The sequence below is a fragment of the Equus quagga genome, chromosome 11 (genome assembly GCF_021613505.1).
Source record: "Equus quagga isolate Etosha38 chromosome 11, UCLA_HA_Equagga_1.0, whole genome shotgun sequence".
Classification (NCBI taxonomy): domain Eukaryota; kingdom Metazoa; phylum Chordata; class Mammalia; order Perissodactyla; family Equidae; genus Equus; species Equus quagga.
The window spans coordinates 67,564,569-67,588,765 of NC_060277.1; the positions used below are offsets into that span (position 1 = coordinate 67,564,569).

Here is a 24,197-nt window from a genome sequence, read left to right on the forward strand (position 1 = left end):
GGGGAGGGGGCGGGAGGCGCCGGCGGTGGCGGGAGGCGTGGGGAGGCGTGGGGAGGCGGAGCGGGACCTGGCAGAAGCCTCGGGCCGTGGGCAGCGGTGGGACCGGCACGTGGGTTTTGCCCGTGGGGAGGATCGGGAACATGTGCTACATTCGTTAAAGAAAAAAACTGCTTAGGTAGTGATGTTGTGTCCCCCCCCCCCCCCCATCCGTGCTACAGAGCGCTTTGCACCCAGTTTTGTAAAACAAGTTGGGATCAGTAAGTGGATTTAGTAGCGTTCCTTGAGAGGCAGTGTTGCTTAATGGTAAGTGCCGGGGCCTGGGAGTCTAAAGGACCTGGATCCTTCACTTACAAGCTCTGGGCAAATTTCTCAGCCTCTCTGAACTTCAGTGTTCTCCCTCATGGAGAACAGGTTAATTTAAGCCTTTATATTTTATCTACAAAGATGGCAACGTGTTTTTATGTAAAGTGATTCGTAGTATTGTGGGGGAAATTGGGAATAGTGAGGAGCGTGGGTTTTTGAGAATGCTGAGGTCGAGGAAACGTGTCTTTTGTAGCACTTGGATTCTTGGAAGGAAAAAGAACCCCATCGTAAGTAATCCACGTTGGTGGTTAGAGTCCTTCGTGACCTTCTGGGAAGTGGGCTAAGCTCTGCTTCAGAGATTGGCCACATCGTTCCAGGTTTTACTACCTGGAGTTATGTTTGGAAAGAATATGCTTGGTCTTTGGCAGGGTGGTACTCTATCTGGTGGAGAACGCTCTTTCAGATGTATTTCTATCATCAGCGTGTGCTTAGCATCTTTAAGTGGGAGTGGAATGTTGGAATATGGTGCTGGGTGCATAGTAGGTACTTAAAAATTTGCCCTTGCCTAGGATTATCTCTTAAAATAACCTTTGACGAAAACCTTACTCTTTGTTCTTGCCTTTGGGGAACCTGAAACAATGTTATCAGATTTTAAGGCTGGCTACTTTTTTTGGAAGTCTGCTCCAAAACCTGTCAGCCTCTAGTTTTAGGTTTTGTTAGTTGCCTAAGGAGAGATGTTTAGTACCTACACCTGGAGTTATCTAGGACTCTGCTGTTTCTGTTTTAGTAGAAGAGAAGAGAGGCATTTCTGGTGGGCTCTCAAAGAGGGAACAGGGGTGTTTTCAGGCTACATTTTTAGTTCTCACCTTTTCGTTTGGTGTCAGGGAAGAAAACTTTTGCTTTTCCACAAACCCCTCTTTGTTATTGCAGACAGAGGCAGAATACAGAAAGCTCCAGTGGCCTCTGGTTCTGATCTGGATTGGTAGGTATGCTTAGCTGGCTGCTGCCTTCTCTTGAGTTGCATGGAAACAAACGTCTAGGGCAGCTCAGGTGACATGACAGCCTGGAGTCAAAATTCCCTGCCTCTTTCAAGATGTGAAATGGTCTTCCATGTAAATAGGGAGAAGTGACTAAGCACTTGAAAGAGGCAAGGAAAAAGGAGCTTTAGGAAATCTTGTATTCTTGCTATTCTTAGTACAGGCTTATTCCCTATTTTTCAGATCCTGTGACTCCGGGTTGAGGTTTAGTTTGCGTAGATTGCAGTATTTATTTTCCGTTAGTGTAGTAAATGAGCAGCCACAGCTACTGTTTACAAAAGGAGAGAGAGTTCAGTGTATTTGAGTGCTTTGTGTCAGTGTCTTCTTAGAAGTTCATCTTGGGGATTTAATTTTTCTCTTTGGCTGAGCTTAATATAGATCACTTCTTACCACTTTAGCTTTAAGCACACTCAAATTACCTAGCCCTGTGGATTTTTAAAAAGACTATCGCAGAATTCTTTTGAGTCAAACTGACAGTAAGAGATAACTGCTTAGTTTTTGACTTTAATCTTGCTTTTATCCGATTTTAGAAGCAGTTGTCTTTTATGTTGACTTTGTGTTCTTTTCCTTTTTTGACGTGTCTTTGTTTTTCCTGGAGATATGGTAGATTAAGAAAAGAATTGGTTTGTGTGTAAATTGACGGGATGAAATTGATTTTTTGTTCTCTTTATTTCCTTATTTTGTAAATTTTTTGAAAAAGTTTTTTTTTTTTGGTGGTGCATCTTAGTTTACTCCGTTAGAATAAAGGTAATTTTAATAGCCAAACAAATTTCAGCTGATTATCCCAGTTTACTTTGAGAATTCAAAGACTAATGTAAAAATTTTCAAATTTTAATATTTTTAAATCTAAGTTAAATTATATCTTAGAAGCCTTTGCTCTGATTTTACTTCACTTCTTTTTTATTTGAAAACGCTGTCTTCTAAAATCTCTCCATTAAAAAAGTATGGATATTAAGAAGTATGTCTTCTCCCATGTCCCAGAGGTAATCACTGTTAAGTTTTCTGTCCTTGACTTTTTTCTGTAGTTGCACAGACATGCTGCCTTTTCCCTCTGAAATGGACATGCTTTACATAGATAGATCTGCACCTTGTCTATGTCACTTAGTAAATGTTAACTATAATTAATATATACTTGTAAATGGTTGTGTGGCCATGTAATGCACTGTAAACACTGTATGCATTATCTCAGGAAATCTTCATATCGGTGAGGCGGATATTGTTATGATAGTAGTATTGTTCCTATTTTATTGATGAGGAAACTGAAGCCCAGAGATGTTAAAAGTGCCTGGAATTATATAATTAGGAAGTGGGTGGACCTAGGGTTCAAATCCAGGCCATCTGATGCCAGGGCCCTCTGGTCTATTTACTAGATCATGGACTACTGTCCAGGTCATTGTTACAGATCCGCTTTGTACTTGTTAAAGGGTATGCCATCACATGCGTGTACCGTGCATGATTTATTTTTCTGTTTCTCTATTGATGGACAAGTAGGCGGCTTTCAATTTTTTCATTATTTTATAAGCAGTGCTGTAATAGTTATCTTTGTACATATTTTTTAAGTACTCTTGCTTTTACTTCTGTAAGACTACTGAATTAAAGGGCATGAGCTCTGAGTGGTTGAAATTTTAATAGCTGTTGCTAGCTTACGCTCAAAAAAGTATCAATTTACATACCTGTTAACAGTATATGAGAGGGTGGATTTCCCCTACACTGTTACAAGCTCTGGATAATGTCAGTTGTACTAAATTTGCATCTTCTGATGGATAAAAAAGGATATTCTTCAGTTAACAAATGTTTGTGTGCCTAGTCTGTGCCAAGCACTATGCTAGGCTCTAGGAAGTACAATGATGAACAAAACCAAACCCAGTCCCTCTTCCTAGGTGGTGAATCAGATGGCCATTAATTAGATAATCCCACAGACAAGTATAAAACTACTTAACAAATATGAGTGTGTATTGCTTGCCAGGCACAATTCTAGGTATTTGGAATACATCAGTGGGCAACACACATAATGTATAACCTGATCTAGTGCGGGAGAAACAGGTTCCAAAAACACACATAAGCAAATGATAGGGATTGTCGAGTGATAAGTGCTATGGGAAAAAGGAAAAATAGAGCAGGGTAAAAGGAAGGGCGATAGGCTGGTTTTAAGTAGAGTGGTCAGAGTAGCCTTATTGAGAAGATGACTTTTGAACAAAGACTTGAAGGAGATGGAAGAGTTAGCTATGAGGATATCTGGAGGAAGAGTGTTCTAGACAGAGGGATCAATTTTTGCAAATGCCTTAAGGAAGAAGTATGTCTGGCATGTTAGAGGAATGACATGGAGGTCAGTGTGGCTGGAATGAAGTTATGGGGGAGGTGGGCAAGGAGAGTAGTAGGATTGAGGTGGGAAGTAATGGGCTAGGGGCAGATCATGTTGGGCCCTACATTGTAGCCAAGCATTGTAAAGATTGGCTTTCACTGTAGGGAACCATTGAAAAGGTTTTGAGCAAAGGAGTGATGTGATCTGACTTATGTTTTAAAAAATCACTCTAGGAGCTGGCCCTGTGGCGTAGTGGTTAAGTTTGGCAGGCTCTGCTTTGGTGGCCTGGGTTCGTGGGTTTGGATCCCAGACATGGACCTACACCACTTGTCAGCCATGTTGTAGTGGCAACCCATATATAAAGCGGAGGAAGATTGGCATGGATGTTAGCTCAGGGCTACTCTTCCTGAAGCAGGAAAAAAGGAGAAAGATTGGCAACAGATATTAGTTCAGGGCTACTTCCTCAGGGGAAAAAAAAAACACTCTGGCTGCTAGATTGCCACTAGAGTAAAGGGAGGCAAGGGAGGCATTAATCCAGAAAAAAGATGATGAGGCTTGGACCACGGCATATTGGTGGAGGTTATATTTTGAGGGTATGGACCACAAGATTTGGATTAGATATGGGATGCTAGAGAGAGACGAGTCAAGGATCACTCAAAGTTTGTTGGTCTGAGCAGCTGTGCTCTATGAATGCCTATCTATGTGCTCAATGCTCTATGAATGCGTATAATTGAGGAGTTGGACCCATTTACGGAGGCTAGGAAAGGTTTCTGAGGAAATGGTCCTGGAGCTGAGATCTGGTGGATGCGCAGGATGAGTCAGAGAACTGAAGAAAGGTCAGTGTGCCTGAGTAGAGAGAGTGAGGGGCTGTGAAATAGGTATGGGCTGGCCTGGGTGGGCTTCAGCTTTAGAGCTGTAGGGAAGCCAGTGAAGGGTTTTAAGCAAGTAGATGACATGATAGCTTTTTAATTTGTACTTCCCTAAAAGTTAGTGATTATATATATATTTATTTTTTCTTTTCTTGCGCAGAAAGCTTTAATTTTTATGAAGATCTGACCATTTTTTAAATTTATGGTTTCTGGATTTCCTGTCTTACTTAGGAAGACCTCCCCAAGTCCCATGTTTATTTTAAAACAAGACAAAACCAATAACCAACTCATTTCCAACACTTTTGTAGTTTTATCCTTATATTTAGTACTTTAAACCATCTGGAATTCATTTTTAGATTTAAACAGGGAAAGTTTAATATGAAGAGTTATTAGCCAAAGAGGGGATTACCTAAGAGAAAAAGAAAACCCTGAAGAATATATGAATAACAGAAGGAGCAGCCACTACCTCTAGGGCTGAGGCAGAGCACCCAGGGAAGGAACAAATCTTCAGGAGGCCATGCCCAGAACTGAGATCCAGACTTTGTTGGAGAGGGTGCCGAGGTGACCCTCTGAAGGGTAGTGTGTGAATACTCTGGTGTCCTGGGAGCGTGAGTCCTGTTTAGAGACAGGTTTGAAGAAGGGGATTGAGCCTGAATGGTGGAAAGCTTTGCTGCCAGCCAAGAAGTTTGGGTTTTTCTAGATGATGTGGCTAGGCCTATGTGTTTTGATAGAGTAATAGTGTGATCCAAACTGCGCTATAGGAAGCTTGCTCTGGAAGTTATACAGGGTATAACTTGGGGTTATAGGTAGGTTGATCATAAGGCAGACGGTTAGTTCAGCAAATTGGTTAGGCTGTTGCTGTGGTCCAGGAGAGAAATGATGGGGTTATAGTGGTAATAGAGAAAAGGAAATAATAGATGTGAGAAATAATGTGGTGGTAAAAAGCAGCTTGCTGAACATTTAGTTTGGGGTGCAGGCAGGAGAGAAATTGAAGAGGATTCTGAGAATGTAGATACTGTTTATCCATCAGTCTAGGCAACCAGTGGGGGTTGTAGTTTTGAGACCTTTATTGCAGTCAAGTAGATTAGGTTGTTTATACTTATCTGGGTTCCTCATCTTAACCATAGAACACAGAAAATAATTGGGGTATTTTTCCAGTTATCCAAAAGATATAACATTCTAGATGCACAGGAGAGAAGTTAATTTGTGATATACGTTAAATACCTCAGGCGTTACAGTTTAATTCTGTCATGGAACCTGGGTTGAGAAAAGCTGTTAGAGTAATAAGCACAGGTGTGATTGGTCCTTATTGTGGGAAATGTGGTGGGGTGGGGAGGGCAAACCATGGTGTGGGTTGCCATTCCTTTGGTTAAGGCTATTAAAAATCAGGACAAAATTGATATTTACCATTTAATCCCCAAGTGATATTTACTTTCTCTAAATTCTTGCTGCATTTATGATCTGTGAATAAACAGCTGCTGCCTTGCCTGTCCCATCTAGATCTTATATCCCCAACTTTCTTAGCTACTCTAGAGCAGAGTCTGTCTGAAACTACTGCTCTCTTTCATTTTATTGTGAACTGAGTAAGCCTCTGTAGAGAGTTACAGAAGGCACGTTGACAATTTAGATCCATCTCTATTGCAAAAATTTGTTCTGCATTTGTTCCTAACAGATGAAAATCCAGTCTTTCTAGAACTTTCTGTATTAGAAACTTTTTGTATTAGAAAATTCTTAGTTTTCTTGGGTCCAAATCACTTCCCTACAACTTCTGCACCTTGGGTCTGGCTTCTTGAATGAATCAGAATTAGGCTATTTTCTGTTCCACACAAAATGTCTTTAGGTATTTAAAGAGCTTTCTTCCATCTTGGTGGTTCCTCATCTAAGGGGTCTGTATCCTCCCCGTTCTTTGTGGCTTCCTCTGCTAGGCTAGCCAGATGTTCTGATACCATATATATAGTTTGCTAGTGCTGTTCTTAAAATGGCACTCCTAAAATTGGCAAAAAATATCCCAGACATAGACTTTATGTGACTTATGCAAAGAACAGCAAAAACATTCTTTTTTGGTCAAGACCCTCAACTCTCTTTTTAATGTAGGCCATCATTCCCTCAAGTTATGTTTTAGTTTACTGTATCCTGTTAGTTTGTAATAAAATGGTGACTGTGATTTATTGAGAAGTATATGCCTTGCACTATGCTGTGTATTTTTTTATTATTACATTTTGAGCATTTACTATAGGCCAGGCACTGTCCTAGGTACTGGGGATACAGATATGGTTACAATTTTTAAAAAATTAATAGACATTATTTTTTAGAGCAGTTTTAGATTCACAGCAAAGTTGAGCATAAAGTACAGAGACTTTCTGTAATACCCCCTCTCCTTCTAGATGCCCCCACCATCAGTGTTCCACACCAGTGTGGTACATTTGTCACAGTTGGTGAACCTGCACGTCATTATCATCCAAAGTCCATTGTTTACATTAGGGTTCACTCTGGGCATTGTACATTCTATGAGTTTGGACAGATGTACAGTGGACATGTATCCACTGCCTATTGTAGTATCATGCAGAATAGTTTCACTGCCCTTCAAATCCCCTGTGTTCCACCTATTCATCCCTCTTTCCCCCTAAATCCCTGGCAACCCCTAATCGTTTTACTGTGTCCATAGTTTTACTTTTTCCGGAGTGTCATATAGTTGGAATCATACCATATGTAGCTTTTTCAGATTGGCTTCTTTCACTAAATAATATGCATTTGCAGTTTCTCCATGTCTTTTCGTGGTTTGATGGCTCATTTCTTTTTAGTGCTGATTAGTGTTGCGTTGTATGGATGTACTAATTTATTTATCCATTCGCCTATTAAAGGACATGGTTGTTTCCAAGTTTTGGCAATTATGAATAAAGTTTCTATCATGCAGATTTCTGTGTGGATGTAAGTTTTCAGCTCATTTGGGTAAATACCAACGAGTGTGGTTGCTGAATCACATGGTAAGAGTATGTTGAAGTGACTGTACCATTTTTCATTCCTGCCAGTAATGAATGAGAATTCCTATTGCTCCACTTCCTTATTAGCATTTGTTGTCTGTGTTTTGGATTTTAGCCATTCCAGTAGGTGTGTGGTTGTATCTCATTTTAACTTGCAGTTCCCTAATGACAGACGATGTTGAACATCTTTTCGTATGCACATTTTCCATCTGTATATCTTCTTTCATTCAGAATTTTTGTCCATCTTTTAATCAGGTTGTTCATTTTCTTATTATTTAGTTTTATGAGTTCTTTGTATATTTTGGATAACAGTCCTTCGTTAGATATATCTGTAGCGAGTATTTTCTCCAAGTCTGTGGCTTGTCTTCTCATTCCCTTGACAGTGTCTTTTGAAGGGGAGAAGATTTTACTTTTAATGAAATCCAACTTATCAATTTTTTTTTCATAGGTTGTACCATTGGTGTTGTATTTAAAAAGTCATTGCTGTACCCAGGGTCATATAGATTTTTTCCTATGTTTTGCTCTAGGAGTTTTATAGTTTTGCATTTTACATTTAGGTCTGTGACTCATTTTGAGTTAATATTTGTGAAGGGTGTAAAGTCTGTATCTAGATGATGATGATGACAATGATGATTTTTTGCTGTGGAGGATTTGCCCTGAACTAACATCTGTGCTGGTCTTCCTCTGTTTTGTATGTGGGTTGCTGTCTCAGCATGGCCACCAACGAGTGGTGTAGGTCTGTGCTCGGATCCCTGAAGTGGAGCGTGCTGAACTTAACCACTAGGCCACAGGGCTGGCCCCCTAGATTCATTTTTTTTTTTTTTTTTTGAGGAAGATTAACCCTGAGCTAAGATCTGCCGCCAATCCTCCTCTTTTTGCTGAGGAAGATTGGCCCTGAGCTAACATTTCTGCCCATCTTCCTCTATTTTATATGTGGGATGCCTGCCACAGCGTGGCTTGATAAGCAGTGCATAGGTCTGGGATCTGAACCAGCGAACCCTGGGCCACCAAAGCAGAGCACGCGAACTTAACTGCTGCGCCATCAGGCCAGCCTTCATTTTTTCTTTTTTGCATGTGGATATCCAGTTGTTACAGCACCATCATTTGTTGAAGAGACTATCCTTTCTCCATTGAGTGCCTTTCCTTCTTTGTCACAGATCAGTTGACTCTGTGTGGATCTATTTCTGGGCTCTTTTTTCTTTTCCATTGATGTATTTGTCTATTCTTTGATGCTATGTGTTTTTAAATTTCTTAGTTAAAATTTTTTTGCATCAAAAATAATAAAAAGTAATAAATACTTATGGTAAAAAAATGTATAATTTCAAAGGAAAAGCCCATATAAACTCATAAGTTCACCCCTCAGAGATAAACACTGGTAAAGTCCTGGTATATATTTTTCCAGTTTAGAAAAATGTGTATTCTGATGATTTAAAGGTGGAATCATGCTACCTGATGCTGTTCTCAAGCTTTTCTTAATTTTGTTTTTGATACAGATTATGCATCATTTTTGAAATAGGTAATTTTTATGGCTGTGTAGTATAAATGCACTATAACTTTTAAAACTAAATCCTCATTAATGAATATTTGTACTATTACCATAATGCTGCAGCGAATATCCTTGTATGTATCTTTGCATACTCACATGAGTATTTTTGTGGGATAAATTCCTTGAACAGGAATTACTGAGTCACAGAATGTGCGTGTTTAAAAATTAAATGGCAAATGCCAAATTCTCTTTCAAAGAGGTTTGACAATTTACAGGCTCACCATCAGGGTATAAGAGGGCTTACAGCTTTGTGATTTAGCAAATTGAGTTCTTTGCATATGGATAAGTTGATCTCTGTTGTTTGTAGCAAAAATTTCCCCCAGCTTATTTGATTTAATTTTGAGATGTTTTGGCATATGTAAGTATTTTAACTTTTATGTCATTTGTTAGTTTTTTCTTTTATAGCTTCTAGGTTTACTTCTGCCTCTTTGTTATCTTCTAGTATTTACTTTAGTATTTACTTTTATTTTTTATTTATTTTTTTTTTTTTGAGGAAGATTAGCCCTGAGCTAACTGCTGCCAATCCTCCTCTTTTTGCTGAGGAAGACCGGCCCTGAGCTAACATCTGTGCCCATCTTCCTCTACTTTTTATATGTGGGACGCCTGCCACGGCATGGCTTGATGAGCGGTGCCATGTCTGCACCCGGGATCTGAACCGGGGAACCCTGGGCTGCTGAGAAGCGGAACATGCGCACTTTACCGCTGCACCACTGGGCCGGCCCCTGGTATTTACTTTTAAATATTTGATTACTTTGGAATTTATTTATTTATTTATTTATTTAAAAGGTTGGCACCTGAGCTAACAACTGTTGCCAATCTTCTTTTTTTTTTCCCTGCTTTTTCTCACCAAATCCTCCAAGTACATGTTGTATATTCTAGTTGTGGGTCCTTCTAGCTGTAGTATGTGGGATGCCGCCTCAACGGGGCCTATTGGGCGGTGCCATGTCCGCGCCCAAGATCTGAACCAGCGAAACCATGGGCCGCCGAAGTGCAGCACATGAACTTAACCACTCGGCCATGGGGCTGGCCCCCTGGAATTTATTTTGATGTAAGGATTGAGATAGGAATCGAGCTTTTACTCTTTATTTTCAAATGTCTACCCAGATGTTCTTACGCCGTGTAGTGATTAATCCATTTTTCTCCATTGATTTTTGAAATGCCACCATTTATTATATGCTATATATCTAGCAATACTTGAGTCCGTTTCTGGATTGTATTTTGTTCATTTGATTTATCTATTCTGGTGTTATACTTATGTTAACGTAGTTACAATTACTGTTCCTTTCTACTTTCTAGTTTTTTAATATTTTAAAGAGCCACGCACCCTTCATTATTCATTTTCTAGAATTTTCCTTAGCTGTTCTTAGGTCTTCATTCAAATAAAATTTGGAATGATCACATTGTCTGCCCACCATGTTCCCCCGCCCCAAAAGGCCTTAAAAAATCTCATTTATTGAGTTTATAAATTAAGGAGAACGTCTATCGTTAGCAAACATCTTTACAATTAAAGTGCGTAATGGCACTTTAAATGCATTGATTATATTATTTAATCTTCCAAATTCTTTAAGGGTGGTGGTATCCTTATTTCACAATTGAGGAAATAAAAGTTTAGTAACTTGCCCAGGATCCAGGTTCCCATGACTGTTTTCATTCCACCCACTACCTCTCAGGTCAGGTTTAGTCAGATCGTGAAAAAAAGGTCAAAATTAAAACCCCAGCTTTCTTTTTTGATCATAAAGTAGAAAGAAAGTGTAAAGAAAACGGAACTTACCGGTAATTCCATCTTTCAGAGTATTTTGTCAGTTTAGAGTGTATTTCTGGTCATGTTTTATATCTACAAATAAAACAGCTTTAAAGCAGTTGACTGTATTGCTCATGCAGTTCCGTATTCTGCTATTTTTAATTATGATGTGAAATTTCCCTATGTTGTAAGTTATTTTTCAAAAAACATTGATTTTGAAAGTCTATAATTTATCATGTGGATATACCATAAAATACCAAAATACCAATATTTTGCTGTTACTGCCTATTTGATTATTTATAAGATCTTGCTATTAATAAATCATTCTATAGGAGACATCCTTGGACATTAATCTTTGGTGTCATTTTTATTTCCTAGAGAGTTCTGGATCAAAAAGTATGAAGTTTTGATAAAAAGCCAAATTGCTTTCCAGAACTCTAGTTCTGGCTTACATGTCTGCCATTAGTGCTCATGTCTGTTAGTGTCACCTTACCCGTGTTAGCATTAAGTATAGAGTTAAAATTTTCTTGCCAATAGCACAGGCAAAAACGGTATCTTACTGCTGTCTTAAGTTGCATTTTTAGTATGATTGGCCTTTTAAAAAAATATCTTGGTCATTTGTTTTCTTTCTTTCCACATTGCCTCTTCATGTCCTTTGCCATTTTCTTATTAATTTATAAATATCTTTATTTCATAGGCCTTTGTCTTTTATTTGTAACAGATATTTCCCAAGTTCATCTTTTGTCTTATTTTGGCTTTTGGTGTAATTAACGATATAAAGAGGTCTAAGATTTAATTTGAACAAACTTGATAATGCTTTCAAAGACCTACATTATCTCAATATCAGTTAGATATCCACTTATACTTTGTTTTGTATTTTTTTTCTAAATGGCCCATTTTTTTCCAATGTAATTTGAATTCTTAAGTTATTTCTATATGAGCTGTTTGTCAAATTAGGTGTTCTACATCTTGTATTGAAGACATTAATTTTCTTTCTGCAAACAATTATTTTATAATTTTAGATAAAGGTTATATTGCCTGTTGCAGACAATTCGGAAAATTCAGAAAAGCATAAAGAATAAAACAATGATCACCCAAAGGTAATTTCTATTAACATTTTGTTATATTATCTTTCTGGCATTTTCATATGTATATAACATATGAAATGTCTTAAAAATTTGATGAAAAATTATGATACTTTCATAGTATGCTGTTCCCACTTAAATGAAAAAATGTTCATAATGTTTTATTAAATAATAAATATTATTTTTTATAAATATTATTTTTAATTACTGCATAGAATTACATTGTATGGATTCCATAATATGTTTAATTCTCTTGGTAAAAATATTTGTTTTAAATTTTTTCCCTACTACAAATAACACTATTGTAAGCATCCTGATACATATGTTTCTAAATATTTGTGCAAATACTTCCCTCAGTGAATCTTATTAGTTGTTTCAAAAGTTAGGTGCATTTAAATTTTGATACTTTTGATACATGTACATTTTGTTATGTTCTTTTGTATCAGGAATACTTCAGTCTTAGAGCCATTGGAAATCCAACCCCTAGTAGCTTAAAAAAATAAAGGATTCGTTTTGTCTGTGTAACAAGTTCAGAAGTAAAGCAGTCCAAGGCTGGTTCAGCTGCTCAGGGATGTCCAGGACACAAGTTTCTTCTATTTTCTACTTTTCTCCTCTGTGCACCTGTTTGCTCACATCTTTATTATTTTTTTTCTTGCAGATTCAATTCTGATTTCCTTTTGGGAATATTTATTCCTTTAAATCTTGTAGTATTTTCTTTCCTTTTTTTTGTTGTTTAATATTTTCTTCTGTTTGTTGGGTTCTCTAATTTAGGCACATGGATCATCCTTATATTGGACATTCTTTGTTTCCCATAGCTATTTCCTCTTTAATTGCTTTACTTTTTTTCTTTTCTTTGTAATTTACTGAGATTATTTCAGGTCTTTTTCATCTGTTTAACAAAATTGGTTATATTAATGGATTTCCTGCTGTTGGGTGGATTTTATATACTTGGGATAAACTCAACTTGGTTGTGATGGATTGTTCTTCTAGTATGTAGCTGGATTTGATTTGCTAATGTTTTACATTTTTTTGCAGTTATATTCATAGTTTTCCATTTGACACTACCTTGGGTTTTGGTATCTTGATTATACTAGCCTGGTAAAATAAATTGGGAAACATTCCTTTTTTTTTTTTTTTACCATGCTGAGGACATTTTAAATAGTATAGGAAATATTTATTCCCTGTAGATTTGGTAAAATTTGTTGTGCTCTCTTTCAAGTTTCATCTTGAAACTTGTATAGATATTTCATAATTTTTTTGGTCACTTTTCTTTTGTTAGACATTGGCTTGTTGCTGAAATTTTAACTGATGCTACAGTCAGCATTCTTGCAATTAAATCTTTACACATATCCATGATTACGTTTTTAGGATAAATTCTTAGCTGTGAAATGGCTTTGTTAAAGAGTAACAAAATTTTAAGTCTTTTTCTATTGATTACCACGTAGTCATCTGTCTTGGAGTATACCCTGGATTTGTTTTAATCAGGTATGAAAGGTGACAGACACAGAGACAACTGCCTTTGAAAGAAGAGTTTGTTACTTATAGTTCCCAAGAAACATGGGCATGCCATGCCATGCAGAGCCATGTAGGGAAGTACCAGGGCTGGTTAGGAGGCAGAAGGAGCGCAGGGAGCGCATGGCCCAGAGCCTTTATTGTGGTTTTCATGAGAAGGAATGGGTGGGGCAGAATAGGCAAGTTTAGGATTGGATGGTTTGAATAATGTTGGTGGGCTCTGGTCTATAGGAGTGGTCTCTGGTTTTCTGATACCTGGCCCTAGGTATCAGAAATATTCCCCTAGGGCAGGGGAAATATTGGCTTGGTCTGTGAGAGTTATATAAAAGAGGTGGTTGGAATATGGAGTTGAGATTGGTTGGTTTGCATATGATAGCCGTGGTCCTGGGTGAATTGTTATCTCTAGAAATTAGCTAGCCCTTGGAGGGGCAATCTCTCCCTGGCTAGTAGAGGCCCCATGATGTCAAAGCATCATAAAATTTAGAAAACGGGGCTGGTGACGTGGCCAAGTTGTTAAGTTTGCACGCTCTGCTTTGGCTGCCCAGGGTTTTGCTGGTTCGGATTCTGGGGGTGGACCTAGCAGCGCTCATCAGGCCAGGCTGAGGTGGTGTCCCACATAGTAGAACTAGAGGGCTCACAACTAGAACGTACAACCATGTACTTACTTAAGGGGCTTCAGGGAGAAGAAGAGGAGGAAGGAAGAAAGATTGGCAACAGATGTTAGCTCAGGGCCAGTCTTTAAAAAAATGAGTGTGTGTGTATAAATGAAATAAAAAACATTAATACACCATTATTTAAGGTTGTAGTACTTTGTGCTCCCGCCAGCAGAATGTGAGCATGCCAACACTACGTAGTGGTATCTTTAATTTAAAAAAAAAGAAATCCACAAAAATCTTGGCAAATTTTGGTGAGCAAAGAGTCTTGTTTAGATTTGCATTAGTTGATTTCTCTTGGCATTTGGAGTTCTTTTGCAAATGGTCTATCATTATCCTTTAACCATTAAATAATATTTGTCTTTTTACTAATCATTAAGGGCTTTTTATACAAGGACATTCCTCCAACAAGTCTAGTGTTTTTGTGTATGTGTGTTTATGTGAAATTTTGTTGCCATAAATTAGAATCAGTTTGGCAAAGTGATAAAGGAGAATAAGTTATGGTAGTGGGGGTGATTTATGTGGGCATTGCTACCCCCATCACCTGACTTGACTGTACACTTGGTGGAAACATTACATACCTGTGGACCACGTTTACTCTTTCAGGAGCCTTGAAGATTGTACAGGAGACACTTGTGGATCAAGCCCTTTTTCTTTATTCCTATAACCAGAGTATTTCTTGTTTGGTGATATGAAAGTGAAAGCCTTTTTGATGACTGTTATTGAGTGATCTGGTTGAATTTGGAACAAGAAATCAAATTATTTCCTTATGCACTCCGTTAAAAAAAAAAAGTTTTTAAAACTTTGACTGAAAAACACCCATGAATATTTTAGATGCAGTGTTTGCATACTTTGATAGGACTGCTGTATCTTTCCTATATTTCTTTAGTATTTAAATCGAACTTCATTTTTGTGAGATTGAGAGTATTGAAAAGTACCTGGGTACCTAAGTAGGTGCTAAATGAGCATTTGAGAGAGCTGTTGCAGAACTTTAGGAATTAGATATAGATTTGGACTAAATGAATCTCAGAATTTTAGGATTGGAATGGACTTTTTCCCTGTCTTCTACTCTGGCATTATATATCAGAAGTTCTCAACTCTATCAGTTTATAACAGGTTTCTCACCTTTGTCACAATTGACTTTTTGAGCTGGATAATTCTTTGTTGTAGAGAGCTGTCCTGTACTTTGTCAGATGTTTAGCAGCATCTCTGGCCTGTACCCACTGGGTATCAGTACCTGTCTCCCCCAGTTGTGACAATGAAAAATGTCTCTAGACATTGCCGAATGTCCCCTGGGGAGCAAAATCACCCCCGGTTGAGAACCACTAGTTTATAACAAAATGCTTTAGAATGCCCCTTTTCCATTCTGATGTAAAATTATACACATGACTTAAAAAAAAAAACAAAAAACCTAACAGTATGATGCTCTTACTATAAAGGAAGATAATTTATAATTAAGTATGTAATATGTATTTCACCATGTAAATGAACAATGTGACTAAATAAAAGAACACCTCTGTGAGATGGTATTACACTTGTTTATAACTCCTCACGTGATGCCTAAATCTCTTCTCTCTTCTGTTAAATACTTAGAATCAATCACAAGGCAGGTCAGTGTTTGAATCCAACTCTGCTGCTTATTAGCTGTGTAACAATGGGTAGATAATTTAATCTCTCAGAAAATATTTTGTCGTCTGTAATTGGGGATGATAATGCCTACTTTTTGGTTTGTTGTGAAAATTTAATGAGCCATTGTATAAAATACCTTGCCAGATACTCCGTGAAAATCCACATATGGATTATTTAATCCTTGCTATAACCCTCAAAGGTAGTACTAGACTAGTGCCCATTTTTACAGATGGAAAGGAGTCAGTTTGTAAGTAGTAGAACTAGGAGTCAGACTGTAATTTAATTCCAGAGCCTGTGCTCTCAACTATTATGCTGTACTGTTTGCCATATAGTACCTGATAAATAGGTGATACTTAATTGTTAGCTCTTGTTATTATTTCATTTTTTCTAGCTTTGAGACTCTTTCTTTCAAGGCACTCTCCTTCAAATTTTTACCTGTTCGTTTCTCATGTCCCCTTCCAGAGACATACAGTTGATCTTCTTTATCTACATGTAGGTAGGATAGCTGTTTATCAAAATTCTGATCTCTCTCTATGTATGACCTTGATATTTCTGAAAAGTTCATAAATAATGCATTCAACTTTCCTTATAAATAAAATATAACCCTTGTGTTTTATTATTTATGAAGAACTTTTCTTATGACAAGTAACTCCTAATGTTAATTTTGTAACTATATTGTAGCCTTTTTATAACACAAGTTTAGGGAGATGAGAAATTACATTTACATTTAAGATTTTCTGTGTTAAAATGAAGGACAGAGTTTACAAAGGGAATTTGATTTGTTTTACAGTGTAATCAAACATGGTTCTAAGAGGTATCTTATGTTGTATGAGGCTTGACTTTTTTCCCTGTAAATGATAAAAAAAACTTCAGAATATTCTAAACCAATTATCGTTTTATATTAAAGGAATTGGTAATAACCAGAAATAATTTTTTTATTAATAGTTCTCCCTTGTGAATTATATGTATGAGTATGTATAATGCCCCATTATGTGGAATGGTGCAGGAATGATGTTTTATGGGTACGTTATTTTCCAGCTAATTTAGACTTAAGCCCTCAAACACAGAAATAGCAAGATTAAAAAAAAATTAACCTTAGAGTCCTTTATATGGAACTTTTAAAACTTAAAAAATAAAAAGATTAGTATGTAGACCACTGCCCTCCATATGTCGTGATTATCAATGTATTGCCAGTCTTATTTCATCTGTAACCCTCTCCCTGCTTCCCCTCCTGGACTTTTAAATAGCAAATTTCAGATGTTATTTGATTTAATTTGGAAACATTTCTGTATATAGGCATACCTTGTTTTATTGAGCTTTTCTTTATGGCGCGTCACAGATACTGCGTTTTTTACAAATCGAAGGTTTGTGGCAACCCTGTGTCAAGCAAGTCCATTGGTGCCATTTTTCCAACAGCATTTGTGCACTTCATGTCTCTGTGTTACATTTTGGTAATTCTTGCAATATTTCAGACTTTTCCGTTATTATATTTGTTATGGTGATCTGTGATCTTTGATGTTACTATTGCCATTGTTTTGAGGCACCATGAACTGCATCTGTATAGGACAACGAACTTAACTGATGAATGTTGTGTGTGTTCTGACTACTCCACCAACCGGCTGTTCCCTGTCTTTCTCCCTCTCCCCGGGCCTCCCTGTTCCCTGAGACACAACAGTATTGAAATTAGGCCAATTAACAACCCTACAACCGCCTCTAAATGTTCAAGTGAAAGGAAGACACACACATCTCTAACTTTAAATCAAAAGCTAGAGAGGCCGGTCAAGTGGCGCAGTGGTTAAGTTCGCATGTTCTGCTTTGGTGGCCTGGAGTCCACCAGTTCGGATCCCGGGTGTGGACATGGCACCACTCATCAAGCCATGCTGTGGCAAGTGTCCCACATATAAAGTAGAGGAAGATGGGCACGGATGTTAGCTCAGGACCAGTCTTCCTCAGCAAAAAGAGGAGGATTGGCAGCAGATGTTAGCTCGGGGCTGATCTTCCTCAAAAAAAAAAAAAAGAAGGGGCCGGCCCTGTGGCCCAGTGGTTAAGTTCACGCGCTCCGCTGCAGGTGGCCCAGTGTTTTGCTGGTTCGAATCCTGGGCGCGGACATGGCACTGCTCATCAGACCACGCTGAGGCAGCATCCCACATGCCACAACTAGGAGGACCCACAACGAAATGTACAACTATGTACCGGGGAGCTTTGGGGAGAAAAAGGAGAAAAATAAAATCTTTAAAAAAAAAAAAAAAGAAAAGAAAAGAAAGCTAGAAATGATTAAGCTTAGTGAGGAAGGTATGTTGAAAGCTGAGATGGGCTGAAAGCTAGGCCTCTTGTGCCAGTTAGCCAAGTTGTGAATGCAAGGGAAAAGTTCTTGAAGGAAATTAAAGTGCTACTCCAGTGACTGCACAAATTATAAGATAGTGAAGCAGACTTATTGCTGATATGGAGAAAGTTTTAGTGGTCTGGATAGAAGATCAAACCAGCCACAACATTCCCTTAAGCCAAAGCCCAATCCAGAGCAAGGCCCTAACTCTCTTCAATTCTGTGAAGGCTGAGAGGTGAGGAAGTTGCAGAAGAAAAATTTGAAGCTAGCAGATGTTAGTTCGTGAGGGTTGAGGAAAGAAGCTATCTCCAAAACAAAAGTGCAAGGTGAAGAAGCAAGTGCTGATGTAGAAGCTGCAGCAAGTTATCGAGAAGATTTACGTAAGGTAGTTAATCAGGGTGGCTACACTAAACAACAGATTTTCAATGCACATGAATCAGCCTTATGTTGGAAGAAGATGCCATCTAGGACTTTCATAGCTAGAGAGAAGTCAGTGCCTGGCTTCAAAGGACAGGCTGACTCTCTTTTTAGGGGCTAATGCAGCTGGTGACTTTCACTTGAAGCTGGTGTTCATTTACCATTTTGAAAATCCTAGAGCCCTTAAGAACTATGCCAAATCTACTGTGCATGTGCTCTATAAGTGGAACAACAAAGCCTGGATGACAGCACATCTGTTTATGACATGGTTTACTGAGTATTTTAAGCCCCCTGTTGAGACCTACTGCTCAGTAAAAAGATTTCCTTCAAAGTATTACTGCTCATTGGCAATGTACCTGGCCACCCAAGAGCTCTGATGGCCATGTGCAATGAGATTAATGTTGTTTTCATGCCTACTAACACAACACTCATTCTGCAGCCCATCATCATGGAGTAATTTTGAATTTCAAGTTTTACTAGTTAAAAAATACAATTTGTAAGACTGTAGCTGCCATAGATAGTCATTCTGATGGTTCTGGGCAAATTAAAACCTTCTGGAAAGGAGTCACCATTCTAGATGCCGTTAAGAACATTCATGATTCATGGAAAGCAGTCAAAATACCAACATTAACAGGAGTTTGGAAGGTGATTCTAGCCCTTATGGATGACTGAGGTGTTCAGAACTTCAGTGGAGGAAGTAACTGCAGGTGGTGTGGAAACAACAAGTGAACTAGAAGTGGAGCCTGGAGATATGACTGAATTGCTGCAATCTCGTGATAAAACTTGAACAGGTGAGGCGTTATTTCTTATGGACTAGCAAAGAAAGTGGTTTCATGACATGGAAAATCCATTCCTGGTGAAGATACTGTGAAGATTGTTGAAATGACAGCAAAGGATTTAGAATATTACATAAACTTGATTGGTAAAGCATCAGAGAGGCAGACTTTGAGAGGATTAACTCCAATTTTGAAAGAAGTTGTCCTCTGGGCAAAATGTGATCAAACAGCATCGCATGCTACAGAGAAGTTGTTTGTGAAAGGAAGAGTCAGTCAGCACGGCAGACTTCAGTGTTGTCCTATTTTAAGAAATTGCTACAGCCACCCATCCTTTGACAGCCACCACCCTGATCAGCCAGCAGCCATCAACATGCAGCAAGCCCCTCCATCAGCAGAAAGATTGTGACTTGTGAAGGCTCAGATGATGGTTGGCATTTTTTAGCAGTAAAGTATTTTTTAAATTAAGGTTTGTCCGTTGTTTTTTTAGATATAATGGTGTTGCACACTTAATAGACTACAATATAGTGTAACTTTTGTATGTACTGGGAAATCAAACAATTTGTGTAACTTGCTTTATTGCGATACTAGCTGTATTTTGGTGGTCTGGAACTGAACCTGCACTAACTCTGAGGTTTGCCTATCTATGTAAACATTGCCACAATACTATTATAACACCTAAAAAAATAATTCTTTAATATCACCAAATATCCAGTCATCCAGTATCCTCAGTTGTTTCAAGTCTAAAAATTGAGTTTGTTCCAATCAGGATCCAAAATAAGGGCCATCCTTAAAACTGGTTTTTATGTGGTGTCTTTTTTTTCCCTTATAATTTATTTGTTGAAGAAATTCATCCTGTAGAATGTTCACACCTGAAATTTTCTAACTGCCTCCATGTGGTGGTATTCTCCATGTTCATCTGCCTTACGTGTTTCCTCTAAATTGGAAGTTAGATCTGAAGTCATAATCAGATTCAAGTTTTTCGTTTGTTTGTTAACATGATTTTTGTTGTGTGTTCTGTTTCTTGTGGTGGTTTTGTTTTGCTTATTTAAAGCATATTTCAATGTGGTAGTGTGTACCTCCATCAGGAGGCACGTAATGTCTGGTTGTCTCTCTTTTTGAGATGTTAGGACCTTCTTTGTATATCATTAAGAACACATGGATTTAAATAATGGACATATGTGTTTTACTTCATTGTAGTTATTTTTACTGATTGTATTAGCTTACTATGGCTACGCCAACAAACTACCGCAAACTGGGTGACTTAAAACAACAGAAATTTATTCTTTCACAGTTGAGGAGGCCAGACGTCCACAGTCGGCATCACTGCGCTGAAATCAAAGTGTCAGCAGGCCTGTGCTCCTTCCTGAGGCTCTGTTCTTGCCTCTTCCAGCTTTTGGTGGCTGCTGGCATTCCTTGGTTACATCAATCCAATCTCTGCCTCTGCTGTCACATTACGTAATCCTCTGTGTCTGTGTCAAAACTCCTGTTCTTTCTTCTAAGGGTACATGTGATTACATTTAGGACTTACTGGATAATGCAGGATAAACTCCTCAAGGTCCTTAATCATATCTTTAGCCATATAAGGTAATATTTACAGGTTCTGGGTCTTAGGAAGAGGATATGTCTTGAGGGGGAGGGATGGTTCAGCCTACCACACTGTAGTTCAGATTATCTCATTTTTGGCTAGTGTGTCTTCTGAGTTGACTCCTAAGACGTTTGCTACAACCCCAATAGATGCCAAGATGTTCCAGGTCTGTCTTAGATACTTCCTGCCCAGGCCTGGAATGAGTCATTTTTTCCAAGGAGCCTTGGTTCCTTTTAGTGGGAAATGGTATTTAAAGACCACGTTCTGGGTGCTGAGTGTAGCATGTATTTTTTGTAGCAATTTTTCTAAAATAAATTACTCTTTACCCTGCTTCCTTAAATAGATTACACTGGACATCATTGAATATTTTATCAATAACTTGTGAGCATTAGTTTTGGGGCTGAGCTGTAAGCTCATGACTTCCCCAGTGCTACTGAAGTTTTTAAAAATTAGATTTGTTTGCCTTTACAGATCTTTCTCAACTTATGATGAGGTTATGTCCTGATAAACCCATTGTAAGTTGAAAATATCATTGTCAAAAATGCCTTTTATTCACCTAACCTACCGAACATCGTAGCTTAGTCTAGTTTATGTTAAATGTGCTCAGAACACTTACGTTAGCCTATAGTTGGCCAAAATCATCTAACACAAAGCCTATTTTATAATGAAATGTTGAATATCACGTGTAATTGACTGAAGACTGTACTGAAAGTGAAAAACAGAATGGTTGTGAGTGTATTGGTTGCTCATCCTCATGATCCTTGAGAGAGCGTGGCTGTCTGGGAGCTGCGGCTCACTGCCCAGCATCACTAGTGTGTCATACTGCACGTTGCTAGCCTGGGAAAAGATCAAAATCCAAAATTTGAAGTACAGTTTCTACTGAGTGTGTATCACTTTTGCACCGTTGTAAAGTAAAAAAATTGTAAGTCAAACCATTGTAAGTGGGGGACTGTCTGTGTATTAAATGATACCGAATTCCAATTCAATTCTAGTCATTGTTTCATTTTTGTTTCCCTGTGACCCAGTCCCTGCACTGAGGTCTGTTTTTCACCTACAGGGCTTTTCAACCTGCTGTCTGCACTCATCTGTAAACTCTGCTTTTTCTGTATCTTTTGTTCTCTGTCTGGCTGTGAACAAAACTAAGAGTTATCAGATAAAATCGGATCTTTTAGAGTATAATGTTAAGTCAGATGGGAAGGCAAATCTGCTCTTCAGCTAAACATTCAAATACATGAGTCTTCGTTTCTGTTAAGCTTGAAGACTTTTGGGGGGGGGGGGGGACAATGTGGTGGTGATGGTATGTGGGAGGGATATTTGCTCTTTCCTGGGTGGTCAACAGTGCCAGACCTCTGGTCACAGTTTTAGTAAAGATAATAATTTATTTGGACTTGAAGATGATTCAAAATTTAACCAATAGCGTTTTTTTCAAAAAAAAAAAAAAACCCTTTATTTTAGAATAGTTTTAGACTTACAGAAAAGTTGGGAAGATAGTACAGAGTGTTCATATACTGCATGTCCAGTTTCCCCTTTAATAATATCATATGTTAGTTTGGGACACTTGTCAAAATTAGTGAATACTGATCCATTATTCCTAAGTAAAGTGCATGATTTACTCAGATTTCCTTATCTTTTTCTTTATGTCCTTTTTCTGTTCCTTGATCCTGTCTGGATACGACATTACCTTTAGTCACCATGATTCCTTAGGCTCCTCTTGACTGTGACAGTTTGTCTGATTTTATTTTTGAGGACCTTGCTGGTTTTAAGAAGTACTGGTCACGTGTTTTGTAGACTGTCCCTCATTTGGGATCTGTCTAAGGTTTTTCTCATGATTAGATTGAAATTGTGGGTTTTAGGGAGAAGACTACACAGGTAAAATGCATTTTCTTTGCATCCTGTCAAAAGTACATATTATCAGTGTGGCTTATCAGTGTTGTCAGTGTTGATGCTAGCTAGCCTTGATCACCCCTGCTGAGGGTAGTGTTTGTTAGAGTTTCAAGAACTAAAGTTTCTCTCTCCCTTTTTTTTCTTGGTTCCTTTCTGTGCTGTGCTCTTTGTAGGGAAGTCTGTACGTGCCTCCCCCACCCGCCCCCTGCCCCAAACTGTTAAGAAGTAAATCAGCCAGGTTGATTGTAAGCAGATTTTTCCAGGGTGTTTCCTATCTTCTAATGGCTGTTAATCCCTTGTGGATTTTTAAAGAAAAATCAGTGGTTAGTATCCTGTGAGTAGTCTTTAAGGGAATGGTGATGGGGGGCTGGCCCCGTGGCCGAGTGGTTAAGTTGGCACGTGCTCCGCTGCAGGCGGCCCAGTGCTTCGTTGGTTTGAATTCTGGGCACGGACATGGCACTGCTCATCAATCCACGCTGAGGCAGCGTCCCACATGCCACAACTAGAAGGACCCACAACGAAGAGTATACAACTATGTACTGGGGGGCTTTGGGGAGAAAAAGGAAAAAAATAAAATCTTTAAAAACAAAAAGAATGGTAATGGAAGTGACAGTATAGTATGTTTCACTCAGGGTTCTTTGTTGCAAATAAAACAATTTATTCTATCTGGTTTAAGCATAAAGGGGATTTTTGGGAAGACATGAAATAGCTTACCAGGGACTTTGGGAGGGCAGGGAGAAATAGATTATAGGCCATTGGTTCTCAAACTTTAGCATGCATCTAAGGGGCTTGTTGAGACACAGTTCTGGACCCCACACCCAGAATTTCTGATTCAAGAAGGTCTGGAATGGGATCTGAGAATTTGCCCTTGCTGACAAGTTCTCAAGTGATAGTGACTCTCTGGTCTCAGAACCGCACTTTGAGAATCACCGCTCTGGGCTAAATTTTAAGGAACACCCAAAAGTTGCCACAGAACTGGCCTGATAGGAAGCTGCTGCTTCTGATGCTGATCAACACATGGGGCTCCACTTTATTACAGTTGCTGTAACTGCTTGCACTGATGCCACTTCTGCTTCAGGAACTGGACCCGTAACCACTTACTGAAAGCCTTACAGCAGCAAGAATGCAACCTTGTCTTTTTCCTGCTCAATTCTCAGTTGAAGTTGCATATGTGTGTGTGATTGGAGGGGTTTAGGTGATATGCCTGCATTCTGGTTTCATGGGACCTTAGGAATTTGGGTTTAAATTCTGTTTTGGGAAGCTGCAGCTCATAAACTGGAAATATCTTTAATGTGGAAAGACTATTCAGAAGATGGTGGGCAGATGGATATGACACTTGTCTCCTACAGCAGTGGTCTGCAAGGAGACAAAACTTGACCAGAATGTGAATTTGTGTACTGCTTCCTTTATATAAAAATGTCAGCTGAACTGAGCAATGTTCTTAGTGTCTTAGTTGATTCTACATTCTGTCCCAAACTCCTTATCTCATTAGACCAGTCACAGTCTGTATACCACATTAGAGTAGCACTGTGCTACTGTAAAAGCACAAGGGAG

At 38.4% G+C, this 24,197-nt stretch overlaps 1 protein-coding gene across 2 annotated transcripts in view; it reads left to right on the plus strand.

Moving 5' to 3' along the window:
* The window catches only part of RABEP1 (rabaptin, RAB GTPase binding effector protein 1), a 103,924-nt gene that overhangs the window by 758 nt on the left and 78,969 nt on the right, over positions 1-24,197 (plus strand). The gene's annotated exons all lie outside the window — the stretch shown is intronic.